Source organism: Zootoca vivipara, chromosome 13, assembly GCF_963506605.1.
Source record: "Zootoca vivipara chromosome 13, rZooViv1.1, whole genome shotgun sequence".
Taxonomy (NCBI): Eukaryota; Metazoa; Chordata; class Lepidosauria; order Squamata; family Lacertidae; genus Zootoca; species Zootoca vivipara.
The window spans coordinates 44,223,652-44,244,939 of NC_083288.1; the positions used below are offsets into that span (position 1 = coordinate 44,223,652).

The window sequence follows — 21,288 nt, forward strand, 5'->3', positions numbered from 1 at the left end:
TGTTTTGGGAGCGAAGAGAGGGAAAATATTCAATAAAAAAAGCTTCTCTTTCCTCGAGAACAACAGAAAACATTTCTGGGGGTGCTCGCCCCCACCAAACACTTAACAGCTTCTACACAATTCTCAAATTATCTCTAAGCAGAACCCTGTTTCTAATGGTGGAACTCATCCTGGCCCATGAGAAATAATAATAATGATCCCATATATTGAAAGCAAACTGTGAAGATCCAAAACTGCACCATCTACAGACAACACTGCAGGCTTTTGGGAACAGTCGCTAAGACGAGGTACTGTAGAAGAATGTAAAGGTAAAGGGACCCCTGACCATTAGGTCCAGTCGTGACCGACTCTGGGGTTGCGGCGCTCATCTCGCATTATTGGCCGAGGGAGCCAGCGTATAGCTTCCAGGTCATGTGGCCAGCATGACAAGCCGCTTATGGCGAACCAGAGCAGCACACGGAAACGCCGTTTACCTTCCCACTGGAGCGGTACCTATTTATCTACTTGCACTTTGACGTGCTTTCGAACTGCTAGGTGGGCAGGAGCTGGGGCCGAGCAACGGCAGCTCACCCCGTTGCGGGGATTCAAACCGCCAAACTTCGATTGGCAAGCCCTAGGCTCAGTGGTTTAACCCACAGCGCCACCCGCGTCCCGTAGTAGAACATAGTCATAATCAATTATGGAGTGTAAACCCCAACACCTCTCATTTTAAGAATTAAATACCAGAGAGCCCTGCTTTCCGAAGAAGAAGGAAATAAAGCAAGATGGTCAGCGCTTGGGCAGAGATTCAGACTTTTACACTGAGGGAACAAGTCCCTATTTGGGCAGCAGCACTTTTGTTCTCGTAGCCTTACAACATTCAGAGCAGGCTGAAACTCAAGAGGCAGAGCATGCTAAAAGTCCCAGATTCAATCCTTAGCATCTCCAGGCAGGTTTGGGAAGGAGCCCTGCCTGAAAACAATCTTCTGCCAGTCAGTGTAGACAATACTAAGCCAGATGAGCCACTGGCATGACTCAGTATAATATAGCTTCCTAATGAATTCTAGGCATGCTCAGAGATTCTCTGGACAGGGAGAGTCAGTTCAGGCATCCTTCCTACAAGTAGAATGCATGACAATGTGTGTGTGTGTGTGTGTGTGTTTATATGACACTCTTAAGTCCAGCGTCCTCAATTAGCAGAGACAACCCTCATCCGACAACATCCCAAAGCCATTCTTCAACCGGTGCAAGCAGGCCCTCCGCCCTCCTCAAATCTGGGCTATGCCCTAGAAACCTGGAGTGATCTAGCCAGCTCTGCAGTGAGAAGAGCTTGTTTAGGTGACAGCTCCCTGGAGGTTCACACTCCAGAAGGCAGCAGCTCCTAAAAAGTGGGACAAGCTTAGAATGGGATAGGTCCTCAAAATATCAAAATGGAAGCAAAACCCAGAGCTCTTCTGTTACATCTCCAATAAAAAGCTGTGGCTTGTTTTCTTTAAAAGGTGGGGGCTCTCCTCCGCTTTACAGCAAGTTTCTCAGCCTGAGGGCCACATTCCCCCTGGAAAACTTTCTGGGGGCCACATGTCAGGGATAGGCAGGGTCAGAGGCAAAGGCGGGCAGAGGAATGAAAGTTAATTTTGCCTTTGTATGGTCAGCTGTTTTCTAAACACTTTCCCATACGCATCTTTAGCCTGTATCTAGAAAAGCAAGCAGCATTTTCATAGTTCAAGTGCACATTCCAGTCTGGCAAAAACACCAGAAGAGGATTTGGAGAAGGACCAGGAGAGGGTGTGGCTGGGAAGGGGAAGGGGGTCGGAAAGAGTCCTGATGACCAGCCTAAAAGACTTGAGAGGGCCTTAGATTCCCCACCCCTGCTTTACACAATGCTCCTCCTTCAAGAAACCAGTTTAAGTACGCTTCAGTTTGAGTACTTTCAGTTTAAGTACTCTGCAGACCCGGCTGGAACGGATTAATCCACTTTCCATTACTTTTGATGGGAAAGTACGCTTCAGGTTAAGTACGGACTTCTGGAACCAATTACACTCATACTTCGGGTTAAGTACGCTTCAGGTTGAGTACTCCGCGGACCCGTCTGGAACGGATTAATCCACTTTCCATTACTTTCAATGGGAAAGTTCGCTTCAGTTTGAGTACTTTCAGTTTAAGTACTCTGCGGACCCGTCTGGAATGGATTAATCCACTTTCCATTACTTTCAATGGGAAAGTTCGCTTCAGGTTAAGTACGCTTCAGGTTAAGTACAGACTTCCAGAACCAATTGTGTACTTAAACCGAGGTACCACTGTATTCACCTAAGTACAAACCACATGCTATGTGGTAAGAAACTTTGCCTGTTGAATTCCTGCTCCTCGTGCAGCTTGGGACTGAGGAGACCCAGGTGCAAATTCCAAGTCAGTCAAGACAAGAGGTTCACTGGTGACTTTGTGCTAGCCCCTCTCTTTCAGCCTTGCCTACCTCACTGGGTTGTTGTAAGAATAAAGTAGCCGAGTAAGCACAGCATCATATACCCTTCCCTGAGCAACTTGAAATGAAGCTCCACATAATGAAACGAACACGCTTCCCCTTTCCATCCCCACTGGCACTCCAGATAACTTTACATGGCAAAAAATACCACAAATAGGTAATATCTGTAAAAATGTTAAATCACTGGCAATCGCAAAACGCAGGAGCAGGACCTCCCTTCCAGAAGCAAAGCATAGGTGCAGGATTCTACATGTTGAACAAGCCATAAGCAATGGCTGTGGGGTGGAGCTTTTGCACAAAAATGCCAGAATAAAAGATACCGTTTTGCAAATAACAAGTTGCTAGTCCTCATTATTCAGGACCGTACAGGCACACTGCGCTGCAGCCCAGGCTTGTACAGAAACTTGGAGCCACCAGATAGAACCCCAGGGAGGAATCAGAAAGGGTAGGCAAAGCCAAGAGGTGAATCCGTACCTGGAACAATTCTGCTGGCCCCTCTCGGTCAAGGACCTAGTGGAGAAACTGCAGGCAGGCTCCCTGCAGATGCGACATGGCTCTTCCAAGCCACAGCCCCTTCATGGATCCTACCCTTCCAATCCTTTTCCATGGAGAAGGGAAATGCGTCTTTCCGGACACAGGAAACGAGGAGGTTTTAGTTAGCATCCTCTCACTGCAGAGGAAAGGAAATGCTAGGAAAAAAGGAACGGACGGGCAAGTGGCAACAGTTGTTCGCCCAGCACTGCCAGAGCATTGCTTTCTTATTATTTCTAAAGCCCCATCTATGCACAAGCTGTGCTTTTTTACATCAGGGTGTGGAAGAGCAGCCTGGATCATGCTAGGAGGGACAGCAACTCACCCCCAACAAAAAGCCCTATGTCCCTTGTTCTTTGCCCTTGCTAGGCTAGCATTTTTCCTGTGTACAAATCTATCTATCTGTCATATATAGCTCAGTTGGCTAGAGTGTGATGCTGATAACACCATTGGTCGCGGGTTCAATCCCTGTACGGGTGAGCTGCATATTCCTGCATTGCAGGGGGTTGGACTAGATGATCATCGAGGGCCCTTCCAACTCTACAGTTCTCTTATTCTATGACCCAAATTCCATGTACAGCTGTGGTCACCTCACTTTAAAAAAATATACTGTTCTAAGCGATGATATACATACAGATGCACGCATCACAGCACATTACTTTCAACCTGGAACAACCAGTTCACCTGCTTCCGCTAATTTGGAATAAATGTAATGTGGGGAAAAAACAACTTCCTCTACAAGCAGTGGAGCGAGGTGGTAGAACAGACTGTGCCACTTTAGCCTGCAGGTGAAGAGGAGGGGTTGGTTGCTGAGGGGGGGGGGGGAGTCCACATTATTTTTTAAAAAAACAACCTGCTATTTTAAAAAAACAAAAAGCCTAGAGTAGCAGTGAGAAATGTTCCAGATTCGAGCTTTCCCAGCTACACTATTTTCTCATTTGCATGCAGATGTGCTGAGTATGTGGTTTGTTGGGTTTTCTTAAATTCAGGGAAGCATTTTTTAAAAAAAGGAAAAGGGGAATTCTCCTCACTTGCAGCCTAAACTGGTATAATCCACTTCCTGCCCCCTTATTTTACTGCATGTGTTACCCCAAAAAAACTTAATGTTTGCCTGTGTGTGTTCAGAGCACAACGCCAGCTAAACATTCAGCTGCTTTAAAATTATCTGTCAGCATCAAACCTGTCTGGAGCAAGTGGTTCTGGCCACTTCCCAGATGTGGTTTGCTCAGTAAAACACTTTAAAGCCCTTTAAAAGCCCACACAATGCTCTTAAAATGGGCATCCCGGATTTCCAGCGTTTCCTGGCATGACCTAAGGCCTTATGAAAGAGCTACCATGCACTTAATCGCCTTTCTTCCAACAATAGCCAACAAGAAGCCACATGCAGGTTTAGAAGCAAGGCATGGTGGGAAAACCCATCACCTGCAAAAACTGTGCATCTGCTAGTTGGGAGCCTGGGCTTTATTCAAGCCAGCTAAGAACCAAAATGAAACTGTCATGAGGTTAAAAACAAACAAACAAACAAGCAAGTTTTATTGCCATGATCAATGAGGGCTAGCGACCTGTCATTTGCAAAACAGCATCTGAGATACTAGCAATTCTGCACAGCACCCCCACTACTAATCCTTATTGTCTCTAGGCCTCTAACAAATTCTCTGAAATTGTGACACTGAAAAGCACATTAAAACAATAAAGTATTTATCTGGCATCTAAAGATAGAGACAGGGGCCTGAAAAATCTATTACCGGTATATGTTAGGGTCATCTTGAGTCCTGATTCTGTCTCCTGAGGCATTAGCTACCCCACCCAGTTTGGTGTCATCTGCAAATCCCCTCAGTTCCTTCAGCCAAGTTGTTTATAAATGGTCCCAGGACAGAACCCTGTGGCACCCCACTTGTCACTTTTTTCCAGTATGATGAAGAACTATTAGTGAGCACTCTCTGGATTCGGTCAGTCAACCAACCAGCTACAAATCCACTTAACAGTTACCTCTTCCACATTCGCCAGCTCCTCGTGGATCTCTTCACAACAGCGTTCGAAACTCCCATTGTTCTAGGTGCGTTTTGCGACAAGGAATTTCATTAGCGTGGGCTGTTTCTGAGTTCTGGGTGCAGTACTGTGCCTAAGATTTCAGATTAAACTGCAGAGTGGAAGGAAAGGAGGACCTTTTTCTGCCTCTCCACTTCCAGTCACTCTCTGAAGACTGGAGAAGAGATCCTCTTAATAATATTAGGGGGGCAGGCAGGGAAAAAAGCATGGCTTTGTTTTTTGCAGTCTTCAGATGAGGACTAGACCATGTGAGAAATGAATACAGTAGTACCTTAGGTTATAAACGCTTCAGGTTACAAATGCTTCAGGTTACAGACTCCGCTAACCCAGAAATAGTACCTCAGGTTAAGAGCTTTGCTTCAGGATGAGAACAGAAATTGTGCTCCGGCGGCGTGGTGGCAGCAGGAGGCCCCATTAGCTAAAGTGGTGCTTCAGGTTAAGAGCAGTTTCAGGTTAAGAACGGACCTCCAGAACGAATTAAGTTCTTAACCAGAGGTACCACTGTATAAGATTTTAGCTGCAGTTCATTCATTTTCAGCTTTGTATTCTTGCTATTAAAAATGTGTGCCTAGACATTCTGTTGTTGTACCCATTACCTAGGTTTAAGGTGCCATTTAGCTCCCAGCTTTCATATCTCATTTTCTAACACTATTCCTTTTTAATAGGTTATACCCCTCAATTTCTACATTCCAGTCATGAGTCTCATCCCACCAGGTTTCAGTAATGCCTATTAGGTCATATTTGCCATCCTCTATTAAGAGCTCAGATTCATCTTGCTTGTTTCCCATTCTCTGTGCATTAGTATAAAAACAACTGAGACCATAAGCCGTCCCCTCCAGCTGCTTCCTTCTTTAGAAGGTTTCTGGAGCACCACCTCAGTTCCCTGTGCATCAACGAAGGTATTATCTCTAGTATCAGGTTTTACTCTGTCGTCTGCAATATTTTCTCCCTCCCTCTCAGTATTTAGTTTAAAGTTGTCCTGATTGGGTTCCCCAGGCCTCCTGCCACCACTCCCAGCCCACACCTAGTACCGTAGCTGAATAAAGGGAGGGATTTGTCCACAGACCACAAAAAGATCTCATTCTTCTTCTTGAAAACCAAAGTTTACCGCAGCGTTGAAAATGAAAGGAGGAAATAGGGAAGATCAGAATCTGTCTCGTTGACTCTTGGCTTACACCAGGGTAAGTCACAAAGCTGTGGTATTCATCAGCTGCAAAGCAGATACTTCTGATTTCCTAAGAGTATAAGGAGATTGCTGATGGAACAGGCAAATGGCCCAATAGTGGCCAAACTGCTGTCTGTGGAAAGCAAGACGCAAGACGCAAGAGCAACAGCACTCTTCCTACCAGTGATTCCTAGAACCTGGTATTCGGAGGTATACGGTCTCCTCTAATGACAGAGGCAGAGCTTAGCCATTGTGACTAGCAGCCATTGGTAGTCTGATCCTCCATGAATTCCTCTAATCCTAAAGCTATCCAAGTTGGTAGCCATCACAACCTCTTGCGGGAGCAAATCATTGTGCGAACAAGTACTTGCTTTTCCCTGGGTGTCCACAAGTTCTAGCATTACTCCCAAGATGAAAGACAGAGTGAGAATCGTGACCACAAAGCCAAACACAGTTCATCTTGAGTTCAGTTGAGTTAAGGGAGAGAGGAGAGGTGAGTGGGGAATTATCCTTCAGAGTTACTCCAAATTTACACGCCCCAAAACGGAATGATTGCAAAGAGGTCCTTACAATTCATTCCAGAGCAAAAAGAGGTAGTATTTCAACTGAGTGAAGAAGGGGTAAGTAACTAGTTCAGGAGACCTCATATTAGTTGTTTCCTGGTGAACAATCCCAATGAAAGTCAATTGCACGGACGGTCACTAAGTGTTAAATAAAAGGAGCCAGACATTTGGGCTATGAATACACCGGTAGATGGCCATCTTTCATGGATGCTTTAGCAGAGATTTCTGCATTGCAGGGGGTTGGACTAGATGACCCTTGGGGTCCCCTTCCAACTCTATGAGTCTACGAAAACACAGTGAGGTCATTCCCTCCCGCTGCATTTGAATGCTGCTGTGCACACCAGACCGGAAGGGGCGCAGGCATGTCTTCATCCAGTGCGCACAAGCAGTTTGGTTTCCCTGCAAACCACCATGCCATGAACTCCTAATTTATGAAGCCGTCGCCTGGGCATGTGCTGTCCTCTGTTCATGTGCAAGGGCTGCCTCAAACGTACAGACCTCAGCTTAACCGCAAAGCGAACATGGCCTACGTTTTCAGATCGGATGGAAGCTGGTTGGAGGGGAAACACATCGAACAGCTGCGGCTAACATCATGTGTAGATGGCTTCCAACACCAGTGGTGGGAACAAAACACTGAAGCCAGAATAAACAGTAAGGTCCACACAGCCTTCCCGGCCCCTTGGCTCCAGCAGAATTACACCTGGTTCACACCTGGATAAGGAGTTGGTGGGGCAGAGGTTTAACAGAGGAGGATTCCCCCCCCCCCTAGTTTACAGCAGGGTGAAAAAGATCAGCCCCCATAGAGAGCTCTTCTTTATTTATAGCAGGAATACACGAGGAGAGTCCATTTAGCTACATTATTCCAACGGAGCACAACTTGATCAAACCTAGAGAAACTTGAAGTTATTTTACTCAATATCCCTTATGCTGGGTAGAAATTGGGCTCCTGAATCAAACCCGATTTTTCTGCTGCTAGACAGGCACTGAAAGTGTCTTTGTCGCACACAGTACAATCTCTTCTCCAGTTAAATTATTTTGCTTTGTAACCAAAGACTCCTAATGTGCTGAACTACAGTACTACTTGGGGTTGTGGGGTTGGTTTGGTTGGTTTAATTTTATTATAGGGGTTTTCTTCTTTTTTCCATTTTTATGATTTTCTCTTTATCCGTGTGTGCTTGTCTTTCATGAAATTTCAATAGCCAATTTATCACTTTAGTAATCTTTTAAAGTCTTTGTACTTTTTTGGACAAATTTGTGTGTGTGTGTGTTTGTGTTTAAAAAGGCAAGATATTTGGCAACTCTGCGTGTATTCAAAAGCACTCTTTTTTGATGGCATCACATATTCCTGCCTTTTTAACTCTCTGATCTGTATTTTCTCCCTGTCTGCAACCAAAGTCTGTCCTATCATTGTGTTCCTTTAATGGGCTCTTCTCTCATTTGAAAAATCAAACTGCTTGCATGAATCATTCAAAATTGAGACCACATGAAGCAGGCAGCTTTGTAAATAAACCATTGAAATTGGCAAGTCTGGGGAAGAAGGGAGAGAAATACTCATTCTTTAACCCTGGACGTATTTTATTCCCCATACCCTGTTGCCTACTTTAATTTTTGGGGGAGGAGAAGACCCTTTCACTGCTATGTTCCTTTTTAGTTGGGCAAATTTATTCCAGCCCTGCAGTTTTTCCTCTGCTTCATATTTCGGGAGATGGTGGGGGCGTTCCTATTACTGTAAGACTTTTCACGCTCCCAGTTCCAAACTAGGCTCCCTTGGGAGCGGCTTAAGAAAACACATGTAATTCACCCAGCTATAAAGCAGAGTTCTTAATTCTCCTCTTCTCACCCCGATGTTTCACTTGACTTTTAAGCCTGCGAAGGGAGAAGACAAAGGATTTCCCCAGAAAGTGAATGTGGAATGAGGAATCTTTTCCAGCTCAAGGGCCATGATGTCTCCTCTTGGGAAACATTGGGGGGGGGGGGGACATGTGAGTGGTGGGTGGAGCCAGAGCCAGAGGTGGGAGGGGCAATGGGTCTTTGAACAGCCATTAGAAGGAGACGCTTCCACAGACACAAACACATGTGTGCACACAGATGGCCCTCCACCCAGGCGAGCAAAAGGCATAATCGCAGCTGAAGGACAGATTCCAGCCAGGCAAAAGCACCTGAGGAGTGTGTGCAGCAAGAATGGTGAGGGGTGTCTCCTGGGGAGGGGGTGTGGCCTATTATGGAGAGAGACCATAGGTGTGAAGGACCACGAAGGATCACAGATTCCCTACCACCTTCAAACATAACATTCTAAGTGTTGCTTTAAGCCAGGCATGTCCAACTCCCAAGAGAATGTGATCTACTCCCAGTATAAAGAAACTGGCAGTGATCTACCCATTGTCATTGGAGGGAGGGAGGTGTATTCTTTGGGGGGAAGTGCCCAGAGTTGTTGAGCTTTTTGGGGAGGGATTGACAAGAGTTGTTGAGCTTTGGGGGGGGGGAATGACAAAAAACGCTCACCCCAAAAGTCAAGCAGTCACCCAAAAGACCTAGCGCCACATTCCTTGCCCATGATTGACCACAATCCCGCGATCTACCAGTGGGATCCCTCCAGCGATCTACCTGTAGATCGCGGTCTCCCGGTTGGACATGTCTGCTCTAAGCCTATGTACTTGGAAGACTGGATCCCACCCAGCCTAATCCTTCCTGGAGAAGATGGAGAGGTAATTCCTTCTACCACTTCCAATCTACCCTGGGACCAGATCCGTTTCTCCAAAGGAGATTCTCCCAAGCCTACAGAACGAAGAAGCCCAGCTACCCACACCCTGCCACATGGTTGCCAGGGAGTGGGTAGGGAGACGAAAGCCGCAGAAAATCCTGAACAGGATCCGCCCCCTCAAACTGCTGGCTTTGATGTTCCAATGAGCGATGAAAGCCCCCTGCATCTTAGGAGAAGATTTCCAAAAGGTTGGGTTGCCTCTCCCCACTGGGACCATTTTCTCTCCTAAATAGGAACACCTTTGTTAGGCCCTGTTTAAAATGAAATAAAAACCCTTTGTTAAGCCCACCCTACCAGAAACTCCCTCGCACAAGAAAGATCCATTACCCTTCGATTCCAGGCTGCCTCTGGAGCATTTCCACGCCAGATTAGGTCAACTATCCACAATGCAAAATAAAAATATAAAAAATCTCTGCAAGGCGGGGGAACTTCACATCTCCGACTCACTTGAGTTTTCAGAGAAAAGCCAGAAATCCAGAGGCGGACTCGTGCGCGCACACACAAAAAGAAAAAAGCAAGCCAGCTTCCAGAGTGGAGGAAAAACCGTCCTCTTTCCTTCTCTGTTGTTACAGGATGGTTACAACAGCTGCATTCTGCAAGCCTGCCGTGCCGCAACTCAGTCCTCGCCAGCCGTCTCTGCCTGTGGACCTCCAGAGAGAGCTTGCCCGTAAAAAGAATCAAACCGCTCCTTGTTTCTGAGTTGGCTGCTGGAAAAAAGAAAGGGAGGGGAGGAAAAAAGAAGAGCTGGTCCTCCTCTCCTCTTGTTGGAACGGTCTGATGAGAAAGGGTGGCGGGTGGCACAAAAGCAGGAAGGGAAGGGTTGGGATTGGCAGATGCCTTTGCACACAGGAGGAAACCAAGAGAGAGACAGAGCAAAGCACGCCTTTTTCTCTCATTCATTGGGAAGGGAAGGGAGTGGCGGTCGGAAAGGTGGGAGACAAGCACAGAGGACTTATTCAGGGAGCTGGCTTGCTGGAAAGAAGCAAGAGGACCAACGAGATTTGCTTCTGCAAGAAGCACAGCAAGGACCAACAGTTTGGATGGCTGTGAAAGAGGGTGAGGGGAAAACATGTGAGGCTGAGGCTATCCATGGCCCCTGGCCACGTTGGCTGTGTTCTACCTCCACGGTGCCTCTGAATTACAGAGGCATCTGACCGGCTGCCACAGAACAGGATGCTGGATGGGCTCAATTCCCTCAAGCGTTCCTCAAAGGTTCTAGAAGCCAAGCCTTATGAGGAATGGTCGAGGGAGCAGGAGGAGGAGACTGAGAGAAGATCTGATAGCCATCTTCAAATATCTCAAGGGCTGTCACATGGAAGGTGGAGCAAACCCGAACCAATGGATCTAAGAGTTGCAAGAAAGGAGATTCCGACTAAACATCAGGAAGAACTTTCTGACCACAAGAGTTGTTTGACAGTAGAACTGACTCCCACAGGAGGTTGTGGACTCTCGTTTTTAAGCAGAGGCTGGATGGCCACCTGTCATGGATGCTTCATCTGAGATTCCTGCATTGCAGGGGGTTGGACTAGAAAACCCTCAGGGTCCCATCCAAATGTACAATTCTATGATTCTTGTGTTTATGTTCATAGGGCCATCAACAGGCCACGAAAGATGGGCCAGAATGATGCAAAACATTGACATGGGTGGAGATTTGGCTAAGGTATGCCAACTCGTTGCAGCATACATCAATGGTTTATTTAAGAGAGCGCCACCCATATCAGGTTAAGGCTTGCTATCTTCTCCCAGGGTTAAAATGCAGTGTGCCAAATAAAGACTGCAGAAAGAACCCATTGTTATTACAAGCAGAAACCTGCATACACACACACAGAGAGAGGTTAACAATTCTGGGAACTCAATTCCTTTCGACTGTGGCATATCTATTTATTACATTTTTGCAACCCCAACCTTCTGCCACAGAGCTCAGCATGGACTTCAAGATTTCCCTGCCCCCAAGTTAAGCCACACAACACCCCTGTGAGGTAGGTTAGGTTGGCCACTGGAGAAGATTGGGTCAAAATGCTTCTGGCTGTGGAAGATCAATCATGCAAAATATACGTCTAGTGCAGGCATCGGCAACCTCCGGCCCATGGAGGCCATTTATCTAGCCCACGGGCCTCCCGTGAACCGAGCTGCCTGCTCGGCAAGTCCCCCGCGCGCTGCGGTGAACCAGCGCTGCGCGGCACAGGGACTCGCCGAGCAGCGCCGGAAATCGCATCTACGCAGCCGCAGAAGCAATTTCTGGCGCTGTGGACATTTTGGAAATGGGCAGCCAGCACCGGAAATCGCTTCTGTGCAGCCATGGACATGTGCAGAAGCGAATTCTGGTGCTGCGCTGCCCATTTCCAAAACGTCCGCAGCACCACTGGAAATCGCTTCTGCGCCTGTCCGGCCCACGGATGATAGTCCGTGGGAATCCTCCAGCCCACGGGCAGAAAAGGTTGCCCGACGCCTGGTCTAGTGTAAACTGTTTAAGTTGCTCCACCTTAGGGTGTAGGGACCATTGGTCTAAAAATAATTCAGCATGTTTTGTATATACACCATTTAATATATTTACATGCACACTAGTTGGTTAATATGTACTGTGAACTGAGACGCGAGTCAAACCGTTGGTTCATCCGACCTAATACTGCCAAGACTGACTGGCAGTGGCTCCGTGGTTTCAGCCAGGAGTCTACTAGCAGCCATTTTAATTACCCACAATGCCCCTGACGTAGCACCAACCCTAGGCACTGTGGGAAATTAAAATGAAAGCCAATTGCTGCTACCTGCCACTACCTGATAAGCCCATGGCGGGAAGGGGAGACACAGCTTTGTTACCCCTCAAAAAACAAAACAAAAACACTGTATCCAGCCTTGACCTTATCTCCGAACACACTTGATTATTAGAACAGTCGTTCCTGGGCTTTGTTAAACCATAGCTGTGGTACTCCAGATCTTGTTGGCCTACAACTCCCATTATCCCCTGTTTTCTGGCCACACTGCCTGGGGCTGATGGGAGATGTGGTGTCGAAAGAGCCCCAGGAAGACCACAGGGGTCCCCAGGCGCTTTGGCTGCAATCCAGAGAGCCCCGCAGATCTCAGTGTGACCGCGTCTCTCTGGAGCTTTGGCCCTTTCTCTCCCCCAAAAAATTCCACAACGACGAAGGTGGGATTCGAACCCACGCGTGCAGAGCACAATGGATTAGCAGTCCATCGCCTTAACCACTCGGCCACCTCGTCCTTCCTGCCTTTCTGTGTACACCATACACCTCATTTGCTGACAGCAAGGTATGCACCCTTTAAAAAAAAAAGCTTTCATTTCTTAAATCAGAAATACAATTTTCAAGGGACAGGATTTTAAAATACAGTACCTTAAAAAAAAACTGCTCTGTGTGCAGAAACAGGCTCGTGCATGCATAGTTACTGTTTCTTTGCACAAGAGGGTTGCTCAAGAACCTTATTACATAAGAGGGGGAGGGAATCAAATGTAGCCAGACATCCCACTGTGAAAGCTTTCTTGCACAACTTTTCCCCCGCAGCCGCCCACACCTTGTGCCAAAAGCTGTCTGTATTGCCATGCACTAAAAAATAATGGTAATAAACTATACCTGAAAAGAACTTGGGTTTGCCCACAAGCGCACATTATGCAATTTAAGGCCATTATTTGACCGTATTTTGCATTGTCGTTTCTACGAATATCAAGGGACAGTCTGCAGCAACAGTGCCTTGCTTCCGTGACTTCTCGAAATCTTATTCAGCCACCCCTTCAGCTTCCAAGGCTGAACAAGCCTTGCATGCATCAAGCTGGCCTCAATAAGAACTAGAAACTTATCAGGTGGAGGGTATAAAAGGGAAGCATCTCAAAGAGCTGAGCTTTGCTGCCAAAGTGAGTGTGGCATCTGCATAGCTTTCTCTGGGCACACCCCAGGATGTAAAGCGCTTGTGCATTCCTGCACAGAGAGTAGGGAGGGATTTATTGCACTGCATATAGATTTCTGCGTCAGGAGCAAAAATATTTTTTTTTGTCCTGTGTGTGCTGGGTATGGGCCAGGGCGGGGGCATAAGAGCAAGGTTGCGAAACCTAGAAATCTGTTCTGCCAACCCACTTGCGGCTTGAAATCAGGTAAGGTGTTTTAAATCACACTGCATGCGCTAATGAGCATGCCGGTGCTCAAATGTTGTGTCAACACCTACACATTAATAACGGTAATTGCCGCTGTCTTTACTTTTCTGCCTCTGTTTACATGCACAGCCCTGTGTATAAACACCAGCAACTCGGGAGAACGCTTCACATGAGGTGGGTTTCTAATGCAGAAATGACAAGGACGAGGAACTTGTGGCGGTCCAGATTATTATTATTATTAATGTATTAAAAGGTAAAGGGACCCTGACCATTAGGTCCAGTCGTGACCGACTCTGGGGTTGCGCGCTCATCTCACATTATTGGCCGAGGGAGCCAGCGTACAGCTTCCAGGTCATGTGGCCAGCATGACAAAGCCGTTTCTGGCAAACCAGAGCAGCACATGGAAACGCCGTTTACCTTCCCGCTGTAGCGGTTCCTATTTATCTACTTGCATTTTGACGTGCTTTCGAACTGCTAGGTTGGCAGGAGCTGGGACCAAGCAACGGGAGCTCACCCCGTCACAGGGATTCGAACCGCCGACCTTCTGATCAGCAAGCCCTAGGCTCAGTGGTTTAACCCACATTATTATTTTCAATTTATATACCAACCTTTATCAAAAGATCCCAGGGGGTATACACTACAAACACATTACAGAACATCAATGATAAACACATTGATAAAAAGATGATAAAAAGCATACTGACAGACAGCCTAAGAACAAAATAGCCACGAGTCCTCTCTCCCACACTTTTACAGATGTCCCTGAACTACATCTCCCATCTTCTCTGACCATTGGCCCTGCTGGTCAGCGGTTGATGGGAGTCCAGCAACATCCAAAGGGCTATGACCCCCCACCCCATCCCGGACACATGTCACAATAAAATGTTTCCGTTGTTCAGGTGTTGCAAGACTGTTGATGTTGTAGCAGCAGACTCACACAATTCCCCTGCTGGAAATCAAGTGTGATCGTGGGGGTACGCGCCATTTCACTCCCAACACATAATTATGGGAACTCTGAATGCTAGGCCCCTTTTAAGCAGTATTTTACTACTTTAAACACTCACGGCTTCCTCCCAAGAATCCTGGGAACCGCCGTTTGATTACGGCACTATTGTGAGTTGTCAGCAGACCCCGATTCCCCTCGCAGAGCTACAGTTCCCAGCGTTCTCTGGAAAGGCGAATTAATGGTTAAGCCGTTCTGGGAATTGTAGCTGGGGAATAGTGGTTTACTGCTCCCTCTTCCCAGGGAACTTTGGAAATTGTAGAGATGAGATTTACAATGCCACCACCCGCCCCGCCCGCCCTTTTTTGGATGGTTATGTTGAGACCCAACTGTTTAGAAACTTTTGAAAACCGGCACACGCTTTTCCCAGAGAGGAGGCTGATGAGTCACTTTCCGAGAAAGGGGAGCAGTCTGCAAACTGTCTCGTGTCCATTGTCCCTTTCCAACAAAATGTACACTTCCTTCCAGGCGGAATGAGAGCCCGGTAAACAAGCAATCTCAATGGACATCTAAGCATAAAGAGACAGTGCCCTCCTTTCGCCTCCCTGCCCCATTTGCCTTTTAGCAAATAAGAACAAGAAGAAAAACAGCATCCATAGATGCGGACAGGAAGGTTAGATTCTGGACTTAATGGTCTTCTGGGGTGGAAGACCCTAGTGCATAGACACCATACATTAAAAAAATATTTGAAGTACGGTAAAAGTAAAGGGACCCCTGACCATTAGATCCAGTCACGGACGACTCTGGGGTTGCGGCGCTCATCTCGCTTTATTGGCCGAGGGAGCCGGCGCACAGCTTTCGGGTCATGTGGACAGCATGACAAAGCCTCTTCTGGCAAGCTAGAGTAGCGCACGGAAACGCCGTTTACCTTCCCGCCGGAGCGGTACCTATTTATCTACTTGCACTTTGACGTGCTTTCAAACTGCCAGGTAGGCAGGAGCAGGGACCAAGCAATGGGAGCTCACCCCGTCGCAGGGATTCAAACCGCCGACCTTCTGATCGCCAAGCCCTAGGCTCTGTGGTTTAACCCACAGCGCCACCCGTGAAGAAGTACACACCCTCAGAAAAAGAATCCTGGGAACTGCAGTTTACCTCTCACAGAGCTAGCACCCTTAAACTACAGTTCCCAGGATTCCTGCATTGCAGGTGGGTTGGACTAGATGACCCATAGGCTCCCTTCCAACTCTACAATTCGATGATTCTATGGTTCTTTGTGGCTAGCAATATGCTTCCAAATGCAGGCAGCTTCGTTCTAAAATGTGGTACGCCCACCCCACTGAATTTGGAAGCCCACCTGCTCTTTGTGCAGTGTGGCACCGGACGGTGCCTGCCCCCCAACCCTGAGAAAGCTGACTTCGATGCTAACAATCCCTTTCCCTCGGTTCCAAATATCCACAGAGTAGCGGTAGTGGCTATTAGCAAATTTATATCTCCCTCTTCCACCCAGAAGAGCCCAGGGTAGACAAATACAAAAGTGATAAAGCAATGCCCTCAAAAATAAAATAAAAGCATACTTAGTCAAGCCACCAGTCCTCAATGAGGTGGGAAACCTGTGTCTAACTACGTAGCACCACCTGCAGGGAAGTTCTTAGATAACTGAATGCTTCCCAAGACACAACACTTCCATGGACATAGAAAACTAGGTGTTTAGGGGCAACAGCTAGGCTGCAATCCTCCAAGACACCTTGTTTTCCTTGGAGGAGGTGACAAATAATGACTGCCTGGGAATTTCCGTCTGGGAATTCCCAGGTGTCGAAAAATGTTATTTATGTACGCCACTCCTACGGCCGGTATTTTGTTAGCTCAAAAATGGAAAATGAGCAAGGTCCCAACTAAAGAAGAATGGCAACTTAAACTGATGGAATATGCGCAGTTTGCGGACTTAACATATAGAATAAGAAAACAAGAACATCATACGTTTAGAGATTGGATTTTTTTAATTGAATATATTGGGGGGGGATTGAGTACACTTGAAAACGTTGGCAGCATTAAGATAAATTCAACAGTGTAAATATAAGTTTTGATGGACGTAATAATGGAACACTGAAGGGTTTAGTTTATGTAAAATATGCAGGGATTTATGATATGCAAAATGAGCCATGGAAAGAGAAGAAGGGAAGTCGCTGATATTTTAAGGATGTTTAAATGAGTATCCTAAATTTAATAATATAGGCAAATAATGACTGGCACCAGCAGCAGCCAAAATCCGTGAGGCACCGACCTCTTTTCATCTTTGGCATGTTTAATGCATTTTTTAAAAAAATTTAACTGTGAACGAGCTTTGAGTTTAAACAGGGCCTGCGGCCATGGTCCCTGTCCCCAGAATCATAGATAGAGAGAGAGAGCAGTTTCGAGCATACACAGAGAGCCTTCCACTACAGAGCTATCAAAATTAAAATAGGTTTCCTGGCACGCACTATTATAACATTTCAGGAAAGTCGACCGGCCCACACCCCTGTTGAATGATCGCCCTGCAAAATAAACACAATTACCGCCTCCTGATATCTTACCTACATTTCCTCTGACACAGTTTCTCTGGTAGCTGAAGGTCTGAGGGCCTCCCACAAAAAGCAGGCGATGAGCCCCCATTTATTTCACAAAAGAAGGTTAAAAAGCATCCTGTATCCTGGGAACTGACACTGGCTGGCGACATTATGATGAATCTCTCCTGTGGGGTTTTTTTTATTGTGAAAAGGCACTTTATGGTTCTGCAGTCCGCAGCTGAAGGCGGAATCTGAACCCAGCTCTCCCTTAGCCAGACTCCAAAGACGGAGTCTACTACGTCAGGCCAATTCTGACACTGACCATTTCCCCATCCCGCCAGTGTTTCACGGGAAATAAAACAGTAAAACAATTAAAGTCCCATCTCATAACTCCGGTTATCACCTTGGCCTCCTTTCAACCTGTCTCGGAAGCAGGAAATTCTTCCCCACCTCTGCATTGGATGTAATTGGACCTTTCAATCACTCCTAAAGTGAGCATTCAAGAAAATTCAACTACTTCTGGGGTTGGCAGTTATCACTCTTCAAGACACATGGTTCTCAGCTCCAGTGTTAGAAGCTCAGACATATGGCACCTTAAACCTAGGCTGTGGTCACCACAACAGAATATCTAGACACCTTTTTTTCTTTGTTACAATGAGGTTTTTTATTATTAATCTCTATACTGCTTTGTATTTTAAAGAAAAAAATCTCAAAGCGGTTTACAACACATTAAGACATCAAATTTCTTGGGCTCCTTGATCACTGCAGATGGTGACAGCAGTCACGAAATTAAAAGATGCCTGCTTCTTGGGGGAAAAGCAATGACAAACCTAGACAGAATCTTAAAAAGCAGAGACATCACCTTGCCGTCAAAGGTCCATATAGTTAAAGCTATGGTTTTCCCAGTAGTGATGTATGGAAGTGAGAGCTGGACCATAAAGAAGGCTGATCGCCGAAGAATTGATGCTTTTGAATTATGGTGCTGGAGGAGACTCTTGAGAGTCCCATGGACTGCAAGAAGATCAAACCTATCCATTCTGAAGGAAATCAGCCCTGAGTGCTCACTGGAAGGACAGATCGTGAAGCTGAGGCTCCAATACTTTGGCCACCTCATGAGAAGAGAAGACTCCCTGGAAAAGACCCTGATGTTGGGAAAGATGGGGGACACAAGGAGAAGGGGATGACAGAAGACGAGATGTTGGACAGTGTTCTCGAAGCTACGAACATGAGTTTGACCAAACTGCAGGAGGCAGTGGAAGACAGGAGTGCCTGGCGTGCTCTGGTCCATGGGGTCACAAAGAGTCGGACACGACTAAACAACAAAACACTGCACGGATAGTGAACTGTTTTTGTTGTTGATGTTGTTGTTTAGTCATTGATTTCTGGGATGATTTAAATCCCTCCCCCCCCTTCTCTTTTTTAATGCACATAGTCTCCTGAACATGCATGCATGCACCCAAGCCGGTGGTTTATATAACCATAGAATTATTTCAGTTTGCTGCCAAGCAGAACGTTTATAGAGCCTAGGACCATAGTCCAAAAACCTTTGGTCGTGCATCACGCCTGCCGCGGTGAATTATATCTGCGTAGAGATAATGCGCAGGTTTCTGATAAGCTTTTGCTGCGCAGATGCAAAAATGTGCAAAATGAGATAAACGCGTTGCTTGGAAGCTGAGGGTGCACTCCTGGAGTTGCATCGTGGAGAAGAAGGAAGTCTGGTTGGCCTCAGAGTGGTGAATCTGATGGGCAGGAGAAGAGACCCGGTTTCTCTCCGAGACAGATGGCTAGCTTGTGTCCTCCAGATGTTGTTGGACTACAACTCCCATCATTGTGGCTGTTGGCCACTCTGGCTAGGGATGATGGTGGTTGGAGCCCGATAACACCTGGAGGGCTGCAGGTTTGGAGGTCCACAAGTCCACAACTCAGTGGTAGAGCATTTGCCTTGCATGCAGAAGGTCCCAGGTTCAATCCCTGGCATCTCTAGGTAAGGACTCTGGGAGGAGCACCTGTTGAAACCCTGGAGAGCCTCTACCAATCAGGGTAGACAATACTGAGCAAGGTGGACCAATGGCCTGATTCGGTATGAGGCAGTTTCCTTTTTATGTAGTGGTACCTTGGTTTTTGAACAGAATGCATTCCAGGAGTCCTGCAGACATTTGGAAGCCACAGAAGCCATGCCGGATGTTCGGCTTCCGAAAATCATTCGAAAACCGGAACACTCAATTCCGGGTTTCGATTGTTCAGGAGTCGATTTGTTTGGGAGCAAAGGGATTCGCCTTCCAAGGTACAACTGTATATATAAAAAATTACTTATTTGTTTTTTCAGATTAAAATTTTACAGTCCCATATCCAACATACAACATAGAAACAAGATTCCAAAGAATCTCCTGAACTTCCCTCCTCCCCTTTGTGGGTCCTATTGTTAATCCTTTCCTCCTGCATCTTTTATGATAATCCAAATCTTTTACCTTTCCATTGTGTCCAAAATTCACCATTAAACTACAAGTGTTATTCCAATCCTTCTAACGATTGTCAATGTTTACAATGGTTTTTAAGATAAATTATAAATTCCCCCCATTCCTTATTAAAATTTTGGTCTTCCTGATTTCTGATTCTTCCAGTTATTTTAGCCATTTCGGCATAATCCTTCAACTTGATCTGCCATTCTTCTCTGGTAGGGACTGGTATGAGGCAGTTTCTAATGTACCTTATATATCTCATATTCTTAAGTAAATGGCCACTCTGTTCTGGTTGGCAGTCTAAATCGAGGTGGGAAGCTTCAAGCCTGGGTTTGTCAAGTATGGACCTTCATCCCTTTTCTGTCTGGCCCCTGGGACTCTTCCTAAGCCATGCCCTTCGCTGCCTGTGCGCCATGCCCTCCGGGAATCCTGCTGCCTGACTGGAATGCATGCTTGAACTGTGATGATGTCTCTTGCTAGCCTGGTTGGATGATGGCGATTTGAGTGTGTTTGAAAACCTAAGATTTATATGTGGTGCTGTGGTCTAAACCACAGAGCCCAGGGCTTGCCGATCAGAAGGTCGGTGGTTCGAATCACCGCGACGGGGTGAGCTCCCGTCGCTCGGTCCCAGCTCTTGCCAACCTAGCAGTTTGAAAGCAGATAAATAGGTACTGCTCCAGCAGGAAGGTAAACAGCGTTTCCGTGCGCTGCTCTAGTTCGCCAGAAGCGGCTTTTTCATGCTGGCCACATGACCCGGAAGCTGGCTCCCTTGGCCAGTAAAGTGAGATGAGTGCCGCAACCCCAGAGTCATCTGCGACTGGACCTAATGGTCAGGGGTCCCTTTACCTTTACTAGAATGTATTTGTGGCTTTTGCTATTGTCCCCTCTGGCCCCTGAAGTGCTGTCTACAAGGACATGGACTTGAAAATAGTTACCCACTGCTGGTCTAAATGTTTATAAGCGGGGGGGGGGGACCCGTGGCCCTCCAGCTGCTGCTGAACTACAATTCCCATCATCCACAGCAAGCACCAGCAACGGTCAGGGATGATGGGAGTTGTAGTTCCTCAAGGTCTGGAGGACCAAAGGTTCCCCACACTGGGTTTATAGTTTGCTTGGCAATTCTAACAAGCTGGGATGGCTCCGCCAATAGAGCATGAGGCTCTTGATCTCAGGATTGTGGGTTCAAGCCCCACATTGTGCAAGAAGACTCCTGTGCTGCAGGGGGTTGGACTGGATGACCTTCAGGGTCCCTTCCAGCTCTGCAAATCTGCGGAATCTATAGTTCTAACCTGTTGCAACATAGGGAATGCTTGATCTCAAAAGGACTTTGTTTTGACACAATACCTGAGCCTGCTACCAGTCAGATCTTTGGCTGCGGTTCTGTAGTTAATTGCTTTTTATTGATATGTTTACCTGGGAGCAGGTCCCATTGAAACATTACTGCCATGTAGATGTGTAGAGAATTAGACTGTTGCCTTCGGGGCACTTTTCGTTTCATTCCAATGTCGTTAGTTGCCTTAAAGAACTCTTGTGAAAATGGATATTGAAATGTTGCAATAAATATATATACTTACAGCATATATATATAAATTTGTAAAAGATCGCACTATGAAAATATGCACAGCTCTCTCTCTACCTGCATTTAAAACAGCTGCGTATAAACATCTGAATATATTTTGTTTAGGGGTGTGTGCAGCCATGGCAGGTGTTGTAA

At 46.6% G+C, this 21,288-nt stretch overlaps 1 protein-coding gene and 1 non-coding gene across 5 annotated transcripts in view; both read right to left on the bottom strand.

The window, feature by feature from the left end:
- The window catches only part of ARHGEF15 (Rho guanine nucleotide exchange factor 15), a 53,648-nt gene that overhangs the window by 26,785 nt on the left and 5,575 nt on the right, over window positions 1-21,288 (bottom strand). Inside the window, exon 2 of one of the 4 annotated variants that reach the window (XM_060281824.1) lies at window positions 9,855-10,234. The exons of 1 other annotated variant lie outside the window; for it this stretch is intronic. The gene's annotated coding sequence lies outside the window, so the exon portion shown is untranslated. Of the gene's footprint in view, window positions 1-2,932; window positions 14,919-21,288 lie in introns of those variants that run through there. 2 more of the 4 variants (XM_060281822.1, XM_060281823.1) reach the window with 2 other exon arrangements.
- Window positions 12,665-12,746, bottom strand: TRNAS-GCU (transfer RNA serine (anticodon GCU)). Its single transcript has one exon. It is a non-coding gene; the product is annotated as a tRNA-Ser (tRNA).